Source organism: Thermobia domestica, chromosome 18, assembly GCF_964235325.1.
Source record: "Thermobia domestica chromosome 18, izTheDome1.hap1.1, whole genome shotgun sequence".
In the NCBI taxonomy this organism is placed as follows: Eukaryota; Metazoa; Arthropoda; class Insecta; order Zygentoma; family Lepismatidae; genus Thermobia; species Thermobia domestica.
The window spans coordinates 21,654,753-21,676,355 of NC_137471.1; the positions used below are offsets into that span (position 1 = coordinate 21,654,753).

A 21,603-nucleotide genomic window follows, 5' to 3' on the forward strand; every position below is an offset into this window, starting at 1 on the left:
AAGTACTGTATACAAATGAATGTTGAGTTAGGAAGTTTTGGGGGTGTTATTATTGAGTCGCGAATTCTGTTAAGGAATTTAAAGTTTAAAATATATAAAACGATAATCATGCCTGTTCTTATGTATGGTTGCGAAACATGGTCGCTTACTCTGAGGGAAGAGCGTAGAATAGAAGTATTTGAGAACAAGATCCTGACGACGAATATTCGGAGATCCAAGAGGAACGGGAATGGGGAATGGCGGAAACTTCATAATGAGGTACTACTTAAGTTATATGGTTCACCAAATATTATTAGGGTTATCAAGTCTAGGAGGCTTAGGTGGGCTGGTCAAGTAGCCAGAATGGAAGAAAGTAGAAACGTTTTCAAAGTCTTGACTGGAAGTCCAATTGGAAAACGGCCATTAGGAAGACCTAGGCGCAGATAGGGGGACAGCATTAAGATGGATCTCGCAGAAATAGGAATAGAAACTACAAACTGGCTAAGAATAGAAGTCAATGGAGAGCTTTAGTAAACGCGACCTTGAACCTCCGGGCTACATACGCCATAGAGTTAGTAAGACTATTGGATAACAGTGCCTAAATGGGATCTTACATTAATTTTCGATTGTCCCACTTGTTAAAATTGAGGAGTTCTATGTGATAAGGGCACGTAACGAGAAATCATGTTCTGAGAAAATCGCGTGTAAACATTTCAAATATAGATATATTTTTTTTTTAATTTAACGTTTGTACATGTGCACCCTAGAAGAGAAACAAAGATTTATTCTTTTTCTTCCACAAAATACAAAGAAACTAACAGTTTGTTTCACTATAACATAAATATGAATGTTAGAGAGAATGACCTTGCAGGATTCTCGCGTGTATATATATATATATACGAGTATATATATATATATATATATATATATATATATATATATATATATATATATATATATATATATATATATATATATATATATATATATATATATATTTGCAAAGTAAGGAACAAAGTATAAAATAAACAGGACAATATATGTGTAACAATAATACATTAAAATAGTCAATTTATTATGTAGAAACTGGATATGTAATAGTCCTGGACACTAGAAATAGTTTATGCATTATGTAGGGCTGGTAAAGCATACTCATGAAAATCATCTCCATCACCGCTGTTTGGTTCTTGGTTTCCGATTTGGGCTTGACGGAACACTTCTTCATACCAATCAACAGCATCTGGGTCCAGAAAAGGGAACAAACTCCATGCGTATCGTTCTTTGGCTCCGTACGTCTACTCTGTAGTAAGCCTGACAGCAGGGCATCTTGTTCTTTTGAACCACTTCCGTAAAATTGAGCAAACGATTTTTCTTGTTCCCTAGCATTTAAATGATTGCAATATTTACCTTTACAACACCTGTCCACTAATGGAAACTGCTTTTCGCTAATATCTTTGCCACTAATGGCTGTATAGCTCTCATTAAGTTCCTTTTATCTTTCTTTGCATTAGACCGCATTGCCACGTTACATGAATCTTGTAGCTGTCATTTAAAAAAAAATCTTGAAACCCTACCATATTTCACCATGTAAACATAGTCCTGAAAGGGACAACATTTTCTTTTTTTCTCCATCTTGCAAGGAGTTGAACCATGTGCAACTTTCTGGGACGTCTTGCTTGCTACCTGCTATTGGCCTCCCGCTGACATAAAGGAAAAAACAGTTTCGCCGCTTCCGAAACGACGGATTCTTTTGGACAAGGAGGGAAAGTGTGCCAAAATAAACGTTTTTAATGAGGAGGTTCACTATTTGTCCACTAGAGTGCAGTGCTGCATGGCTGGAGATACCTCTCTTGCTTTCAGGAAGTTGTAACACGTAAACAGTAAATAGAAAGATTGGGTTGCAAGTTGTTGTTGTTGTTTTTTTTTATGACAGCTACAAAATTCATGTAAAATAGAAAGGTAGTCTAAGACCACTTTTTGACTGTATTGTCTGTTTCTTCGGATTATAATCGAACTCATGCTAGCATCCTGTGACAAGTTCAACGTTGTTCAAACAACTTTCCTATCAGCATAACTGCAGCAGATATTCGCTTTCGTCTCACAACGACCTCTACACAACATTTAACACACAGGCTGTGTGTCATTTCAACTACCAGCATTTGACACACAACTCCAAATGGAGGGTGAGTTGTTCTAACCAACTGTTTGTGTTATATTTTAACACAATTGTGTTAAGACATAGGCATGTCGTTGAAATAACACAACGATTTTTTAAAATGTAACAAAACTTAAAACTGTATATTTCCGTACAGGTAAAATAAAAATTAAAAAATGCAAAAATACCAGAAATACTCTTTTTTATTTTTTATCCATATCATTTATGTGCTAAGATGATTCTATAAAAAAAAGTTTCAAAAGTTTCATAGTTGTAACTTACGAGCGATGACACAATTTGTAACAAAACAAAACTGTACATATATCTCCGTACATGTAAAATGCCTTGAAAAAAATTACAAAAATACCAAAAGTACTCTTTTTATTTTTTTAACCATATCATGTATGTGCTAAGATGATTCTATTAAAAAGGTTTTAAAAATTTCATAGTTGTAATTTATGAGCAATGACATAATTTGTAACAAAACTTAAAACTGTATATTTCCGTACATGTAATATATATATATATATATATATATATATATATATATATATATATATATATATATATATATATATATATATATATATATATATATATATATATATATACAATAATTACAAAAATACAAAAAACACCCTCTTTATTTTCTAACCATACCACGTAGTGTTAAGATTAATGTACAAAAAAGTTTCAAAAGTTTCAAAGTTGTAACTTGCCCCTTAATGTTTGACAGTGTAACCTTTTGCAAGGTTTCTTAGGATCTGCTGAAAGAGCAAAAATTAAGCTTTCATTTGATACCTGGATGAGCCAAATAACTTCAAAAATAAGGAAGTTATGATAATTTTAGTTCCATGATGCTGAGTGGCGAAAAGTGAAATTGGCAGACAATTCATATATTTCAAAAATTTCATCTCGGCCCATTTTTCATACAAAAAATCGCAGAAAATTAATTTAGCATAATGTCATTGGTATTTATGAATGAAAAAAATTTGAAGAGAATCTGAGAGATTGAAGCACGGTCATGTTTTAAAATTACGTGATTTCACATGAAATGACTCTGTTGTAATTTCTATTCCAAAAAAAAAAAAAAAAAAAAAAAAGTTTTTATAAACCCTATCGCGTAATCTGACAGAGATCATTCCATAGATTGAGAAACTGTTGAAGGTCAATTTAGCAAAAAAAACTGAAAATAAAAATGTTCATTTTTGTAAACAAGCTCGTCATATATGTTTTCTTCTCCCTTATCACCACTTCAAAATAAAGAGGATTCAGCAAAGTTACTAAAGCGATATATACAGGGTGTTTGAAAACAACATAGACAACGTTTGGGAGGTGATTCCTGACACCAAAATAAGACCAAAAGTATAGACCAACCTGGGTGCACAATTGCTCCCTCTCGGAGTTATAGGCTGACGAAAACTGAAAAAATGAACTTTAATGGTCCATAGGTCCAAAACTATGGAACCTACTATAGTCGGGTGAAGACTTCACTATGGAGCTAACTTGTGCGCTATACAAAAATACATGTTTCAGAATCCTGTGGCACTCACGCAACAATTTTTATGGAGGGAGTTTGCCTACGGGCATATAACTTGAAGTACTCACCAACTACCTCTATAAAAATTGTTGGGGAAGTACCGCATGATTCTGAAACATGGATATTTGGATAGGGCACATACTAGTTCTAAGTGAAGTCTTCACCCGATTATAGTAGGTTCCATAGTATTGGAGCTATGAAAGATTAAAGTTCAGATTTTCATGTTTTCGGCAGACTATAACTCCGAAAGGAAGTATTTGTGCACCCAGGTTGGTCTATACTTTTTGTCTTATCTTGGCGTCAGGAATCACCTCCCAAACGTTGCTGTTGTTTTGAAACACCCTGTATAATGAAATTATTCACTTTTACCTTCCACGGATATGCTCTCTGGCTAAAGGAAAAACCTTTCAGTTTAACGTCCCATGATATCTCTTTAGGCTAAGAGAGGTGATGATTAAAGCAAGTGAATGGTGATGATGGAAGAATTGGTGGAATGAGAAAGTGGAAGGAAACGGGAGTGCTCCAAGAAAACCCACAGACACCATATTGTCCACCACAAACTTGCTTGGCCAGAGATCGAGCCAGGGACCCCAGGCCCATATCCATGGGGGTCTATTGGGCCGGGCCCTCTAAATTTTTCACGGTAGGCTTGCAAGAGAACTTTAATATGGATGGATGTATCGGCCCACCCTCTACATTTTTTGGCTGGCTACGGGCCAGGGGACCTCACGCATCAGAGGCATTAGCTACACCACTGACTCACCGTGTCCTCCTCTGGCTAGAGGAGATGGGTAATTACTTAATGATAGTCAATTATTGTGGAAAAAGTAATGAAATAAGAATAAATTGGAATAGATTGGAATAGAAGTCCTTCACTTGCATGTCCCACGAATATGCCTTTTACACTAAGGGAGACGGATGATTAAGGCAAGTGAATGATAATGGAAGAACCAGTGGGATCAGAATGTGGGAGGAAACGGGAGAACACAGAAAAAAGTCTTCGACAAGATATCCAAGATGTAACCAAGTTTCTGTAAGAGTATGGAAAATATCCAAATATCTTAATATCGAAAACTATCGAAATACATCAAAATATTGACATACGTGGATACCAATCAATAAAATATCCAATGTCGATATTTTGATATTTGAAAATATCACTCGAGCAATTAATATATCGAAATAACGTATAGTACTGGTGCCCAACTTGAAGTCATCATGTTGTTGGCTTAAACCTTTCTGGTGACAACAAAGGGTAAGGGCTCCATTTCCTACAAGTAACGCATGCAGGCAGTGAGGTTGATAACCTTAACAGGTTGGGGGGCGTTCTTTGACATTTTCAACTTTACAATGGAATGCAGATGCATTGGGTGATGTGAAGCAACACGTGATGGATGCACTTGTCTGGTCAGTCACTAAGTATATACATTCCGTGTACATACTATGCTTCCTAAAACCTGTTTATGATGCTAGACATGTTTTAACATATCACAGTTAGCTGTCTTATCTATTACGTATGGTGTCTTCTTTTGACAGGAGGGAAACGATGGAGTATTACAGAAAAAAAGCAGAATGATTTAACCTCGACCTGACTTGAACTTCGGACTACAAAGAAGAGGCGGTATTAGGTTCTCGAACCCGAGATCATATTCCCAGTTACATCATTTTCAAGTCACAAGATAATTTGTAACAACCTGTTTAGGCACTCCGTATGAGTCTGAATGCAAGCCAAAGAAGAAAAAAGTGTCTTTTTTTAAAAAAAATCTCTTGAGAATATATGTATATTTTTTAAAACTTTTTTTGTTTTTGGTTCCGGCTGGTGATTTCCATTCGCCCTGCAGAGGACCAATAACGGTTCAGGTGGAAGAAGGAGAGAGAGAGACATTGGGCAATTTCTTTGCACGCTCAGTTAGTTAGTTGGATGCTTGGTTTGCTGCGAGACGAGTTCAGGAACTTTTCAAGGCAAAAGGAACTGTGTAAGAAGCATAGAGCCCAGGTGCACTGGCATCCGACAGGTGCTTGTATTAAGCCCACACACATGCCAATTGGCACCTTCGAAACAAAAATTAACCTGTGAGATATTTAACTGCAGTAAGTATTGTTTCTGCACGTTTGCTTTTCTTTTTGCACGTTTCTTTGCTTGGTACGGAAAACGTTAAAAAAATACAAGAAGTGTGTCACTTTCGTTTCTTGGTCTTGATGCATGCAAGGATGCGAACTTTCACTGAAACAAAATGTTGCTAACAGCAGACACATGGCCACGCATAAAGAAAGACTATGAATCATTTTTGACCTTCATACATACATTGACAGAAGAGGCTGTCGCTATATTTAATAATGTTTCTTCAACATTTGATACCATATTACAGATTTGTCACGTTTTTATTTCTAATTTTGATTTAGACATAAACAAAAACATATGTTTTAAAGTTCTTTATTTATTTATTTATTTTTTACTTTTAAAAGGGAAAACTAAATTGTCTCTTCTTAATATCATTCGTACTGGCGCATAAACTGTAACTAGCTTTATTTTTTAAAAAATATAACTAAATCGTTGGCAAATACAGTTACAGGACATTGTTATAAAACAACGTTTTGCTTGCAAGTTTAATATATTTCAATAACAAGTGGCACCCTGCACGGTCGAAACGAGCAAAAGTTTTTTTTTTTTTTTATTTTTTTTTAAACATTTCTAAGTTCTGCGAATTTTCTCACTTGGACCTTTACCAGCAGGTTGGCGTGATCGAATGATTTAAGGCATTTAGGCTAGTGAGAACAAGATCTAGCTAACGGGCCGTAGATTCGAATCCCGCTCGCATCGGTTCGCTTTATCAATCATTTCATATAGTTATGGCCAGAGTTTGGCTCTATCATATGTGCAACACGTGCATTTGCACGAAGCGACAAGTTTCGAGGGGCGATAAAATCTGTCATAACTATATTATTTAAAATAAATATTTCTTGTTGGAAACAGACTTCATGGTGATTGTAGTTGAATTTACTAAGTTGACCTTCTATTTGAATTCTACATTCATAAATCATGTTTAGGTCGCATTAGTTTAAGGTCACATGGACAGTGGTGAAGCAGATGGTCAAATAAATCCCAGCATAAATTGCTTGATTCTTCACACAAATACTAGAACTCAATTCTCGAACAGTTGTGACCTGTTCCATTTGATTAGTTATCACAATTTTGATATGAAAACTAGTCTTGCCTTTGTCACAAAGAAGTTCCTGATCATTGAAGGTAGAAACAAGTTTTTCTTTTTTTAAAAAAAAAAAAATTAACAGATGTAGAAGGACAATTAAGAAATAAAGATAAAAGAATTAGTTGCACTGGAATTGCACACTGATATACAGAGATTGAAGCTCGATATTGAATTCTATAAAAAGAATTACCATCTTTCGTCTGCAGGTGTGTTTGCTTTATCTTTCACTAATATAGTAGATTCTTATTTAAAGGGAAAAAAACAGTCACAACGAGATTGTATTTGTAGTGTTTAGGCCTTTCTGAGTGCGACTGCACTTTCCCTCCCATTGCGTTATTCATGATAGCGTAGCATACTTAAAATCGTGGCTTTTAATATTTGTTCTTACTGGAGAAAGGGAGGGGGTGGGAAACAATGACATTGCACGGGGCGGTAAATTGCTTAGGGCCGGTTCTGGTTATGGCATAAATGATAATATTTTTCTCCGTAAATTTAGGCGAACTACGAGTCATTATTTAGCCTAAGCATTGTTTTACCTAAAATGTCAGCGAACAGAAATTTTAAAAATATCGCTAAATAAAAACAGGAAAAAATTACATTAGAAGCAAGAGAAAAAAAAATAAATTTCCTACTATGTGAAGAATTTACTAATTGATATGTTGGTTATGATTAGTGCTGTTGAATTTTTGTGACATTTGCGGTTTTCGGTTTTTGAGAAAACCGATTTTCTGAAAACCGAAAACCGCAAATGCGGTTTTCAAAACCGAAACCGCAAATGCGGTTTTCAAAACCGAAACCGCAAATGCGGTTTTCAAAACCGAAACCGCAAAAGCGGTTTTCAAAACCGAAACCGCAGATGCGGTTTTCAAAACCGAAACCGCAAAAGCGGTTTTCAAAACCGAAACCGCAAATGCGGTTTTCAAAACCGAAACCGCAAAAGCGGTTTTCAAAACCGAAACCGCAAAAGCGGTTTTCGAAACCGAAACCGCAAAAGCGGTTTTCGAAACCGAAACCGCAAAAGCGGTTTTCGAAACCGAAACCGCAAAAGCGGTTTTCGAAACCGAAACCGCAAATGCGGTTTTCAAAACCGAAACTGCAAAAGTGGTTTTCAAAACCGAAACCGCAAAAGCGGTTTTCCAAACTGAAACCGAAAAAGCTCTTTTCGAAAGCGAAAGCCGCCCGAAACTGTGCTTGCGGTTTTATAAGGGATTGTCCTTTTCAAAGCAGAAACAATGTTTGCTGTTTTTCATTACACCTTTTAAGAATTGTGAAAGCATCTATCGATCGAGACAAATGTATTGATTTATATGTGTGTTTTAACTTTTTTTATTTGCTGCAAGACTATTATGGTAATATGTGCAGCACAGTGCGAAAGGGATAGTTCGATGGTTGTAAAAGTCACAGCTAAATTAGGGTGACAAATACTGACGTTCGATCCTTAGCTTTTTTTTTTTTTAGTTATTTCTTTGACGACACTTTCAATGTACTTTTCGGCTGCAGGGAAGCAAACTGGACCCCACTTGATTTACATATATGTTGTAAATTAAACCACCAGGAACACGAATCTGAAGGAATTTTGACATTTCGAATGTAGGAACTCGAGATATTCGAACATAAATTGACCATGGAAGCAAACTGGGCCCCACCTGATTTTTATATATTTTGTAAAGTAGACCACAAGGAACACGTATCTGAAGGAATTTTGACATTCCGAATTTCGGAACTCGAGATATTCGAACATCAAGTGAAAACGGAAGCAAACTAGACCCCAACTGATTTTTATATATTTTGTAAACTAAACCACGAGAAACACGAATCTGAAGGAATTTTGACATTCCGAATTTCGGAACTCGAGATATTCGAACATAAAGTAACCAGGAAGCAAAAAGGACACTATTTGATTTTTATATATTTTGTAAACTGGACCAAAATTAGCAATTATCTGAACGAATTTTGACATTCCGATTTCCCGATCTCGAGATACTAGAACTTATACAGTAGTTTTATGTAATATGTATAAAAGTAACGAAGAAAGTTCTGTCGCTTTTTGACCTATCACTTAGAGCATCGATATGTCACCTAAGACGTACCTGGAAGATCAAAAATAGTACCCATCAGTATCAATGACCTTCTGCCAACGTTCGGGATGGGCATGGATTCCTTCGCGGTAGAACTTGGTTTGCCGTGAAGCGAAGAAGGTATCAAGTGCATTTAGCACCTCTACTACGGAGTTGAACTGGAGTCCTCTAAAGTGAGTGTCCAAGGAAAGGAACAGGTGATAACCGGACGGTATAATGTCCGGACAGTATGGCGGATGCAATAGTGTTTCCCATCCAAGGTGTAGGATGGTGTTCCGGCTCATTCTAGCTATGTGGGGCATAGCGTTGTCCCGTAATGGGGGAACCCCTTAGCGATTGAGAAGTGTTGGCTCCAGGGTTTTGAGTTTTTCTTGAACACGGCTCATCTGCTGACAGTAGACAGTTGCATTGATGTTCTTCTCTGACCGCCCGGTAGCAGTTCCCGATGCACGATGTCATGAGCAGTCCACCAAACACACAGGAGGACTTTCTGTTGCATTGCTGATTTCAGCTGTTTTGGAACCGGTTCATGGGATTTTAACCAATGATGACGGCGCCGTGGAGCTTCGTACAGGACCCAGTTCTCATCACATGTCAACATCCTGTCCAGAAATGGCTCCTTCCTCAGACGAGACAGCAAAGAATCACAAGTGTCTGCACGCGTAGCCTTCTGGCCCGGAAACAAATCATCTGGGACACATAGACCCAACTTGTAGTGCTTCCCAAATTGATGGAGGTGCTGGCGAATGGTTTCTCGACTAACATTGAATGTTAGCACCAGTTCCTCACATGTCTGTTCGGCTCAATTGCTACCTGAAGATCCTCATTTTGTACATGTGTTGGTCTTCCGGCACGTGTGGTGCGTCTTTCGTAAGTGTTTCGTCACCGTTCTTAAACTTGCTAAACCACCCTTGCACTGTCTGCGTAATCACGACACCCTCACCAAAGGCCTGAGGTATCTTCCGCCCCGCTACAGTGGCGTTTGATCCAAGTTGAAACTCGTACAGCATACACGCCCCTATGACGCTCTGTGGAGGTTCCATATTCACTCCGTCCTTACATACATTTACGTTGTAACTGAACTTCCACAACCAGGTAGAATGTCGGCTATACCCACACCAACAACTGACCTTCGCCTTATCTCCATTTGCATTCAACTCACGGTATGAGGGTCAATTTTACACAGAACTCCACAAAAACCGACAGAACTTTCTTGGTTACCTTTATATATCTCACAGGACATAATATGTTTCGTATAGAGAATATTGTGTTTTTTTCATATAGCGTCTATATTAAACTTTAAGTTTTAATATCTCGAGTTCCGGAGGTCGGAATGTCAAAACGCCTTCAGATTCGTGTTCCTCGTGATCAAGTTTACAAAATATATAAAAATCAGGGGAGGTCCAATTTGCTTCCCTGCATCCTACTTTTCAAACGAAACAGTTTTCCAGAGTGTACATTTTGCTTCAAACTCAGTTCTGCCCTGGCTAAGAAACGTAAATTCGCTTCTATAAGAGTCTTTAAAGTTACACTTGAAATTGTCGTTCGGCATTCTTGTAGCTTGTGAAGGCATGAATAATTCAAGTATGTTTGTTACAACATCTACAAACGAATATTCATTCGTATAGAACCTCCAATACATTACATAGAAAACACATGAACTATACAAAGAAAACCATTGTGCATTAGAGCAGATCTCTTATTAGCAAATGATTCTGCACACGCGCACTGCTCAGACAGTCCAGAGCCTGAGCCTGAGCGCGAGTCCAAATTTAACTCAATCGCGATTGAGATTGTCAAAGGTGTAGCGGTTTACGTTGAATATACCATACCAACACTTTATCAACTAAGTCCTCTTAGATTTTTCTCCAATCCCAAAAAGCGGGTGGTTTTTCGTGATTAAGATATGTTTAAGCGGGGGACGAATATATAACCTGAAAATCGGGTGGTACCCGCTAAAATAGGGTAATAAGCCAACACTCAATAGAAATAAGGTATATCCATATTTAAGATCACTACACATGCAACTCACGAAATTCAATTTGAAATATCATCCACTTAGACTAACATCTTTTATATTATTATTACTCTTTCCCCATATTTTTAAAAATAGTACTGCCACTCTTTCTTTTGTTAACAAACAGGCACCACCTCCCTTTCTTAATATAAAGAAAGAGAGAGAGAGAGAAAAAAAGAAAGAAAATCTCTATCGCAATACACAATTTTATTGTTGATTTGTTGCTACTCCGATAAATGTGAATGTTGTGGTTTTGCATGTGTCGACTGGCTTCTTATCGCAAGTCCCAGACACCTGCAATAGTTTATACTAGACGGAAACACCGATCATATTTTATTCTGTATCTTTTTACTTCCCAATAACGATAGCCGTGCCTCTTTGAGAAATTGCAACTTATATATTTTTTTTTTATTCTGCCAATTGTAAAAGTATAGAATTTCCCTACACTTTAGGACATTTTAAGAAAAAATACCTTCTTTTCCTTCTGCAAATTTTGATCATTTTTCCCTACGCCGCCGAGGGAAATTTCCCTCCATCTGGCAACTGTAAGCCGGTGTGGGGAAAGATTCTTTGCTGTTTTCTCGTCGTTACTTGATATTAGTGCTGTAGAATTTTTGTGACATTTGCGGTTTTCGGTTTTTCAGAAAACCGATTTTCTGAAAACCGAAAACCGCAAATGCGGTTTTCGAAACCGAAACCGCAAAAGCGGTTTTCGAAACCGAAACCGCAAATGCGGTTTTCAAAACCGAAACCGCAAATGCGGTTTTCAAAACCGAAACCGCAAATGCGGTTTTCAAAACCGAAACCGCAAAAGCGGTTTTCAAAACCGAAACCGCAAAAACGGTTTTCGAAACCGAAACCGCAAAAGCGGTTTTCAAAACCGAAACCGCAAATGCGGTTTTCAAAACCGAAACCGCAAATGCGGTTTTCAAAACCGAAACCGCAAATGCGGTTTTCAAAACCGACATTTCGGTTTTATGAAATTTCACTTTTTTCAAAAACCGGTTTTCGGTTTTTTCAAAAACCGATTTCGACAGCACTAGTTATGATATTGTATTGGCGCAGTTTTTTTTCTCTCTCTCTCTCTGGTAAGTTTAATCTTCGTAAGCTAAACTAACGGAAAATGAGACGCTATTACGTTCTTATTGTAACGAAGCCTACTTTTATTTCCTATTATGTGTCTAAAGTAAATAAGTAAATAAATAAATTTAACGTCTTTCTAGCCTCATTCACTCACAAACTCGCTTTCTTTGGACACACTAACTCAGCGTTTCCTAACCGGTGTGCCGTGAATGGGCCGCTGGTGTGCCGCGAGGAATCGAAACAAAATTATTAATTTTATAGCAATCAAATTGCAAAACGTAGGGAAATGTGTATATTTGTATTTCACCTACTATGAATCTACAATTATAAGTTTCATACAGGGTTACTGTTCTGTACATTTCTAATGTTGAAAAAAGTATTTGTTATCATTGTTATGACGATTATTGCTTCTTTATTGTTGCAGACTATTTCGTAACTTGAAAATTTAAAATATCGTTAAATCCTTTCGACAAATTACCTACATTTGTGTTTTAAAACTAAAAGAGATTTGTTTGTTCGTTCGTTATTTAGTGATCTTCCTTCTTAGTAAAAGGTTGGATACAGTTTTTAAAAAGAAAGCGTATTTTTAAAAACCTGAATCCAGAATTTCATTGCAATTGTTTTCTATTTTTAAATTAGAATGAAAAATAAGCATAATGATTTACCAGGGGGGAAGGGGACAGTGAAAGAGCTTTCTTCTTTGTGAGAAGGAGATCAATAATCACAGAAAAAATACCACTGTGTTTTATATTTATAAATAATAATATCTATAAGTGTGCCGCGAGAGTCCAAGTAACACTCGTAGTGTGCAGCAAATTGAAAAAGGTTGGGAAACGCTGCACTAACTGGTTCATTTTTTCTCAGTTTTAAACCTAAGAAATAGAAGATGATTCGTCACACGTAATCCGGAACATATTCCTATTATGACATGACCTTGGATGTAGAGTATTTCCTATTCAATAACAAAAATATACCGAAATCTAAATGAGTTATGTTTATAAATAGGGATGCGCACGAGTCAAGTCGAGACAGGATTTTCCTGAGAAAATTCGAGTCGAGACACAGCTCTTCCAATAGAAAAATATACGTTTTTCGAGTCGAGATATCACTTTTACAGCACATGTTAGAGGGTTCACCTCTGGTGCATGGGGTCCTTGGTTCGATCCCAACTCGCGTCAAGTAAACTTTATAGTGGACAAACACTGTGTGCATGGGTTTTCTCGGGATTGCCCCCTCTCACTTTCTTCATTCCACCATTTCATTCATTTCTCATCATCACCATCTCCTTTAGCCTCGCCGGCATAACCATCATACGTAAAACTCAAAGATTGCTTTTCATTTCATTTTTCCAACCGGAAGTAGGCTCAAATTTTGCAAACGGTACGAGATATTGAAAAAATAATCGAAACAATCTCCCATTTATGGTACCCCTTGCCGATTTTTCTGAAGACTTCTTTCCTTTTGTGTCTGTAAAGGGACATGTACAGATGTTGTGAGGAATGACAAGGAGATTCATGCTCATATGTGAATGATGCCCTCTGTAGAGAACGCAGGTTCAGCTAGTACTTATAGGGTCTATAATTCTTTTAGACTTACCTTAACCAAGCTTTAACACAAGTATCCGATCAATGAATACGAATGTCATCACGATTCTCACATCAACTCTGAGGGAAAATGTGGATAAATACTCCGTACGAAATCTCTTTAAGCTTTTTCACTTGCACAGAATATAATTTAATATTTTGTGCAGTCCACTTACAAATAGTGTACATATGTATTCCTTCCTGTATATGTATAGTGTATATATACTAGGAATGGGCAAAACCGGTTTTTATAAAAATCGCAAACCGTTTTCTAAAAAAACCGAAACCCGAAAAACTGATATTTCGGTTTTCTCCAAAACCGGTTCGGTTTTTCACCGAAACTAGGTATATATTAGTGGTGGGCACAAAAAACGGTTTTTCGGTTTTAAGAAAAACCGGAACCGGTTTTTAAAAATTTTGAAAAAAACGGTTCGGTTTCTCACCGAAGCCGGTTTTCGGTTTTCTTCAAAACCGGTTCGGTTTTCACCGAAACTGGTTTCGGTGAAAACTTTTGGAAAACATAAAACTATTTCTGTGGAAACGGATTAGGTTTCCGGAGAAAAACAAAACACTATTCTGGTCAAAAATAGAACAAAATTGAAAAAAAAAACAATCGGTTTTGAAGAAAACCGAAACTGAATCCGGTGAAAACTGGACCGGTTTTGAAGGAAACCGAAACTGGCTTCGGTAAGAAACCGAGCCTTTTTTTCAAAATTTTCAAAAACCGGTTCCGGTTTTTCTTAAAACCGAAAAGCCGGTTTTTGTGCCCACCACTAATATATACCTAGGTATATATTCCCTTCTTCATCCACAATTCATGAAAGACACTTAGCAAGCACAAATTGAACTTTTACAAATAAATAATTTTTTTTGTTGTTCATATAAACATGTTGTATGCTTAATTTTGTACTGAACATACAGTGCCTTCTTGTCCTTGTTTCTCAAAGAACCAAATTGCTATTGCCTCTACATTTTGTTCTGAGAGCAGTGGCGCAAATCTGTCTTCGACATTAGGGGGGGGGGTAAGACCGTTCCTCTCTCTCTCTCTCTCTCATATATATATATATATATATATATATATATATATATATATATATATATATATATATATATATATATATATATATATATATATATATATAGATATAGATATAGATATATATATATATACCCTAATTATAACACTGGGGTCCACAGGACCCCACCAAGAATCACTTATTTTAGTAACTTCTTTATTTATTATTTAGTTCCTTTTTCCATCCACGTAAATTTACTTGGCAACACTAGGTCATCAATGCATGACAAAACTTATTTCAGTTTGCGCCGGGAAACTTACAGTGAACAGCGGAAGTGTGTTTGGGGTCTCTCTTACCCCAGTGTTATATTTGCGGTTGCGTTTACTGAGCTAGTGTTGTTGAGTGTGATTTTAGTTTTTGCTCAAAAATGAACAAAAATATTGCAAATAACGTTGATGCCATAAGACAGCAAATAGAAGAATCTGATGACAGTTCATCCGGCGATGAAAGTGTTTTTGGTAATGATGATTCAGACATGGATTCTGACTATGTTTTAGAAGAAAGTGAACAAGATGATGAATCAAGTGCACAAGACGAAGATAACGTTGTATCGAGTGCTTCGCAAGGACAAAGTGCTTCGTTGAAAGGAAAGAATCGTTACCGTTGGTCATGTCAGGAATCGGATCGCAGAGGTCGGCGACTTCAAAGAAATTTGCATTCTCATTTTCCAGGCGCAAAGGGTCCTGCAAAACTGTAAGTACTCCAGCTGAAGCTTGGCGATTGTTGTTTGACGAAAACATCATAAAAGAAATTACTTTGAGAAGTAATTAAGAAATGGAAAGAAAGTGGCAGAAGTTAGAAAGGCAGTCATACTACAACAATACAAATGAAACTGAGATTTTGGCCTTTTTTGGTCTTCTTTATTTCTCTGGTGTAGAGAAAAACAGTCGAAGGCATTTGGCAGATTTGTGGGACACAAAATTTGGAGTTTCCCTTTACAGCCTGACTATGTCTTTACACGATTTAAATGGTTGTGTGTGTGTTTGAGATTTGATGATAAATCTACCCGAGAGCAAAGGAAAGAAAACAACAAATTTGCGCCAATTAGAAACATCTGGGAACAATTTAGAATTGAGAATTGTAAGAACTTGTACACGCCTTATGAGAACTGTACTGTAGATGAACAACTTGTTAGTTTCAGAGGAAGATGTCCGTTTAAAGTATATATGCGATCAAAACCAGACAAATATGGTATCAAGATTGTAATGATAAATGACTCAAAGACTTATTACATGGTAAATGTTATCCCTTATGTTGGTCGTGTTCATACTGAAAAGGGGGAAAGTGTACCGTCATTCTATACCAAAAAACTTTCTGAGCTTATTCATGGAACAAACAGAAACCTAACTGTTGACAATTGGTTCGGATCTGTTCCTCTCTTCCAAGAAATGCTAACTGAACATAAATTGACAATGGTAGGCACACTGAGACACAACAAACCAGAAATACCACCTAAGTTCTTAGCTAAAAAGCGGCAAGGGGAATGTCTTTTTGCATTTGACCAAAATAAAACACTGGTATCTTACAGCCCAAGAGAGAAGAAAAATGTTTTTTGCTGTCATCTATGCACTATTCTGCAGATATTGACGAAACTACAGGAAAGCCAGACATTGTTCTTTACTATAATGCCACAAAGGGAGGAACAGGCAAATTTGATGAGCTTTGTAAGACATTTAGTGTTTCGCGTAAGACAAACAGGTGGCCAATGAGAATTTTGTTTGCAATGCTGGATCAATGTGGTATAAACTCTATGGTCTTATATAGTTTGAACATGCAGAATCCGCGACTGCCACGTAGGAAGTACCTTGAGGACTTGGCTATGGCTTTGATCAAACCTTGGCTACACAAAAGACTGGAGACGTCTACACTTCGAAGAAGCATTCGCTTAGCAATACAAGATATTCTAAATCTACCTTTGCCAGTACTGAATCAAGGAACACTCCAAAGGAAGCAGAGATGTGGTCTGTGCCCACGTTCGAAGGACCGCAAGACAAAAATGCAATGCACCAGTTGCCTTATTCCTATCTGCGATTAGCACCGTAGTGTGTTGTGTATTGATTGTTCTCAGTATGAACAGATGACTCTCAATCCTTTCCCCCTAAAAAGGAACTTCTAGTTTCGGTTTGATTTACCTTGCGTTTATTAGATTTGTGTAAAAAGCTTATAAGTATTCTTTGCTTATAAGAGTAGACAATGCAAAATGCGAAGCGCATAACAAGGTTCAGCACAAGTTATGTAGCTCAAGAGTTTTGGGTGCCACATATTTGGAATAAAGTTAATGTATTACCCTTTCATTTTGGTGGCGTGTGCTGTTATTTTATCAAAAAATTCTGAATGTAACAGAAATAGTTTTAGATTTTGGGGGTTTTAAAACAGTAGAATAGCATTATCTACATATAATCAAATTTCTTACTCAAAGATAGTTCACATTTTTGAGTAATGTCATTAATATACATTTACAATGAAACAATTATATATATAAAATATTTCGTTTACATAAATATTTATAAACATGCTCATGAGAATAAAAATAGTAATGGGGTTCCTCAGACCCCAGTGTTATATTTGCGTGACAATTTATGAAGTGTTATAAAGGAGGGATATATATATATATATATATATATATATATATATATATATATATATATATATGTGTGTGTGTGTGTGTGTGTATGTGTGTGTGTGTGTGTGTGTGTAGGATCAGGGTAGCAGAGTTGTCTTCACACTGGGAGTCGGGCAGATTTGAGCCTCATTCTGGGAGAACATCAATTTCATCTTACTTTTCTTTGTGGGGGGAGGCGTGGTGGCTCAGTGGTAGAGCGTTCACCTCTTGTGCTTGGGGTCCCGGGTTCGATCCCAGCCCTCGCCAAGTGAACCTTGTGATGGACAAACACCGTGTGCGTGGGTTTTCTCGGGGTTCTTGCGTTTCCTTCCACTTTCTTCATTCCACCATTTCATTCATTATTCATCATCACGGTCTCCTTTAGCTTAACCGGCATAATCGTGGGACGTAAAACTCAAAGATTTCATTTCATTTTTTCCTTTGTGGCAATCAGACACAAATGATCACATTTCTTCCCAAAAACACATTTCAAATTTGATTATTAAGGGGTAACAGTCCCCCAGTTCCAAGATTGGAGGGGGCATGTCATCTTCTTCCCCCCGGTATTTGCGCCAATGTCTGAGAGACTTTTCCTTCTCACTGTCACCACAACATTGTACTATGAGAAAGATCTTTCAGAGTCACGTTCAAAGCACAATTCCAAGTGCACACTAATTTTCCCAAAGGTTTACTTTTTTAGAGAAACATAGGTTTCCATTAACTTTTGAGGTGAGATTATCTCCATTCCCCTTACACTTTTCAATCGATATACAATTGAGGCCTATTCCGGAAGAAGGGCACATAGACCGTTTCCGTGAATGGAGAAAATGAGCCTTAAAGATTTTATCAGAGCATATAACAGTAACATATGCTCTAATAAAATCTTTAAGGCTCATTTTCTCCATTCACGGAAACGGTCTATGTGCCATTCTTCCGGAATAGACCTCAATTGCTGGTGTTGAGTCTCTTTGCAGAATAGATTGAATATATCATGTAATAGTTGAAACAATTCTTTATAAGGATCTGTTTCCATAAGAATATGCAGCAACGTAACTGTACCTTTGAAGGTGCCAATAAGTTTGTCCTGTACACTGAGATTTGTCAAAGCTTCATCGCAATCTTTTTGTCTTGAAATGCAACGTTTATGCACACTGTCAAAAATAAATCACCATTTAAGCACTTTTAGTACAAATGTTGAGGCACAATTAATCAAATAGTGTTTATAAAGTGTGCTTGGTGTGTACAAAAGCGTTAATTCTCCGAAAACTGTATCTAGTATGACATATTTAAATCACTTCTTCTGAGCAAACAGTTCGAAAACAAAATTACGACATACACGTTGCACATTTTGTACAAACATCTGGAACATAGTTGGACAACACAGTATCTACAAGGAATGAGTAATTGTCATCTGAAGGTGTTCAAAGAGTGTCGATAATGTGCACAGTGTCCTACTGTGTCTAAAAGTAGTTTCTTTATATTTTGGAATGCAGGAAGTATCTTCAGCTGCCAATTTCTTCAGGTATCTCTCTCGCAATGAATGTCACGGGAATCTAAAACATAAAGCAAGATTAAAAAAAAAAAAAAAAAAATAGAAACTTACGTGAATATAAGCGTTGCATATCGAATACCTACAAATTACAACTACTGTAAAAAAAAAAAAAAAAAAAAATGCCAAGTGCATACTTGTCTCTTAAATTTGGGACTATTTAACATTGAATTGGGAAACTTATTAAAACTTCTTGATTGAATTTAAAGTAGAGAACTCAAGTGGTTTGGACAGTAAAGTGTCTAAATGAAACCACCGACTGTTAGGGGCGGATCCAGGACGAACTTCTGGGGGAGGGGGTTGTAATACTGCCACATAGAGCTACTTTTAAGAGTTCCAAACTGTGGGATGGGTGTTGTTCATATATAAAACAAGAAAAAGTTTCCTCTTCTGGGGAGAATCCGCTCCTGGATCCGCCCCTGCCGACTGTTCGATCGTAAGTACGAAAGAGCAGTCTGAGTTTTGTACTGATCACACCATTTCATTGAGGTGTGAATTGATCTTGTGGATGTGGACCCTCTTTACGCATAATCTTTCGGAGGAGGAATACATAATTCTATATTTTTATTTCAATATAACTTCTATGTTGCAGTTTCCGGTGAAACCAGAAACATCCCACAAGTTGAAACAGAAGTTAAATCAAGTCCATCTACAGAAATAAAAACCATGTACCAATAATTATTGATATTGATCAATAAAATGTAATGTATGAAGTAAAGGAGAGGAAAATCCTAAATCGTACTTAGATTGCTTAGGATTGGATTGCAGTTTATCGCCCTTTTCAGCACTGAAGCTATATTAGACATGGACCTACGGTTTCATGTGCCATCTAAATCGTATTGGTTCCTACAGGGAATTTAACCCCAGTCTTCCGCGCAAGAAGCGCATACGCCAAGCACGAGAGAGCTCTAGGTGAAATCTGAACAATTTTAATACACTCAAATTTTAATGTTGTTCCACTTGGAATCAAATGTAGGATTCCATCTGCAGTAAAGGCGCGCGTGTTAGCCACTGGTCCAACGGAAATAGCTTTTTTTTCTTTAACTAGACCATTGATTGTAGAAGATAGGGAAGATTAATGCGTATATCTCTCTCTTGGTAGATCAGGTGGAGCAGCAAGAGGCCAAACTGGAATTCTTGTTTCGCCTACATCTAAGCAGGGCCGGCCCGTAGGCAATTTGCCGCCCAGTGCAATGGCATCATTCGCACCCTTCCCTTTCTCCAGAACGAACAAATCTTAAAAGACACGATTTTAAGTATGCTACGGTACAGTGGCGTATTTAGGGGGGGGGCTTCTGGGCTTAACCCCCCCCCGAAATCTTACTTACTATAGTAAAGTACAGTAAATATCTTGCAGAATTTTCACATTTTCAGGCAAAGCCCCCCCGAAAGAGGAAAAGCCCCTCCCGAAACAAAATCGTAAATACGCCACTGCTACGGTATCATGAACAATGAAGGGGAGGGAAAGTACACTTGCACTCAGGAAGGCCCTAAACACTACAAACACAAACTTGTTGCTTTTTTTTTTTTTTTTTTTTTGCTTTCTTTTAATACAATATATTATGTTAGTGAAATATAAAGCAAGCACACCTGCAGAAGACAAATGATAATTCTTTTAATATAATTCAATATCGACCTCCAGTCTCAATATATCAGTTTGCAAGTCCAGTGCAACTAGCTCTTTTAGCTTTATTTCTTGATTTTCCTTCTACATCTGTTAAAAAAATTTAAAAAAAAAAAACTTGTTTCCACCTTCAATTATAAGGAACTTGTTTGTGACAAAGACAAGACTAGTTTTCATATCAAAATTGTGATAACTAACCAAATGGAACAGGTCGCTACTGTTCGAGAATTGAGTTCTTGTATTTGACAACAATCAAACAAATAACGCTGGGATTTGTTGAAATAAAAGGATGTAGTGTTGAAATAAAGGGTCAGCTTAGTAAATTTAACTACCATTATTATGAAGTCTGCTTCCAATAAGAAATATTTATTTTAAATAATATAGTTTTGACAGATTATGGTGCCCCGTGCAAATGCACGTGTTGCACATTTGTTAGAGCCGGCTCTGCATCTAAGATGAGGTAATTTTCAGGAGGCTGTAGACGAAACAACAAGTCAAACAGAAAGACGCCCTCTTATACGCTGTAGGATGCAACTGAATAAGAATAGAATAATTGATGTAATCAGAGAATGCAAGGAAGGGGAGAATCCCGAGAAAACGCACAGAAAGGATATCCACCACAAATTCATAAGATTCAGAGTAAGTCATGGGCCCTTTACAATGGCAATGGACTCTCCACAGCTCACTACAAAACCACGGTAGACCTTGAGTCTTCTGCAATAATAATAATAATAATAATAATAATAATAATAATAATAATAATAATAATAATAATAATAATAATAATAATAATAATAATAATAATAATAATAAAACTACTGACAACACTGTCTGGTCTCGAAAATGTATCATGAAACTTAAAGAGCGTATAATGTTTCTATCGGAAGAGCTGTCTGCTCTCCAAATCTCGTCACGAGATTCTGTTTTGTCTCATATAGTGTGCAACTCCGTCCACTAAGGATGTTTACACGTGGATGTGGACAAAAAATAAACTCCAAAGATCGTTGGGTGAAAAACAAATGAAGACGTACCTCGAAATTGAGCAATTTGTAACTCCGTGAAATGAAATCCCTAAGTTTTACGTCTCATGGTTATATTGGCAAGGCTA

General features: G+C 36.9%; 1 protein-coding gene across 1 annotated transcript in view; it reads left to right on the forward strand.

Moving 5' to 3' along the window:
• The first annotated feature begins 5,569 nt into the window (after nt 1-5,569).
• Hexo1 (beta-hexosaminidase 1) overlaps nt 5,570-21,603 on the forward strand; it is a 93,959-nt gene continuing 77,925 nt past the window's right edge. The window contains exon 1 of the mRNA XM_081746173.1: nt 5,570-5,765. The gene's annotated coding sequence lies outside the window, so the exon portion shown is untranslated. The remainder of the gene's footprint in view (nt 5,766-21,603) is intronic.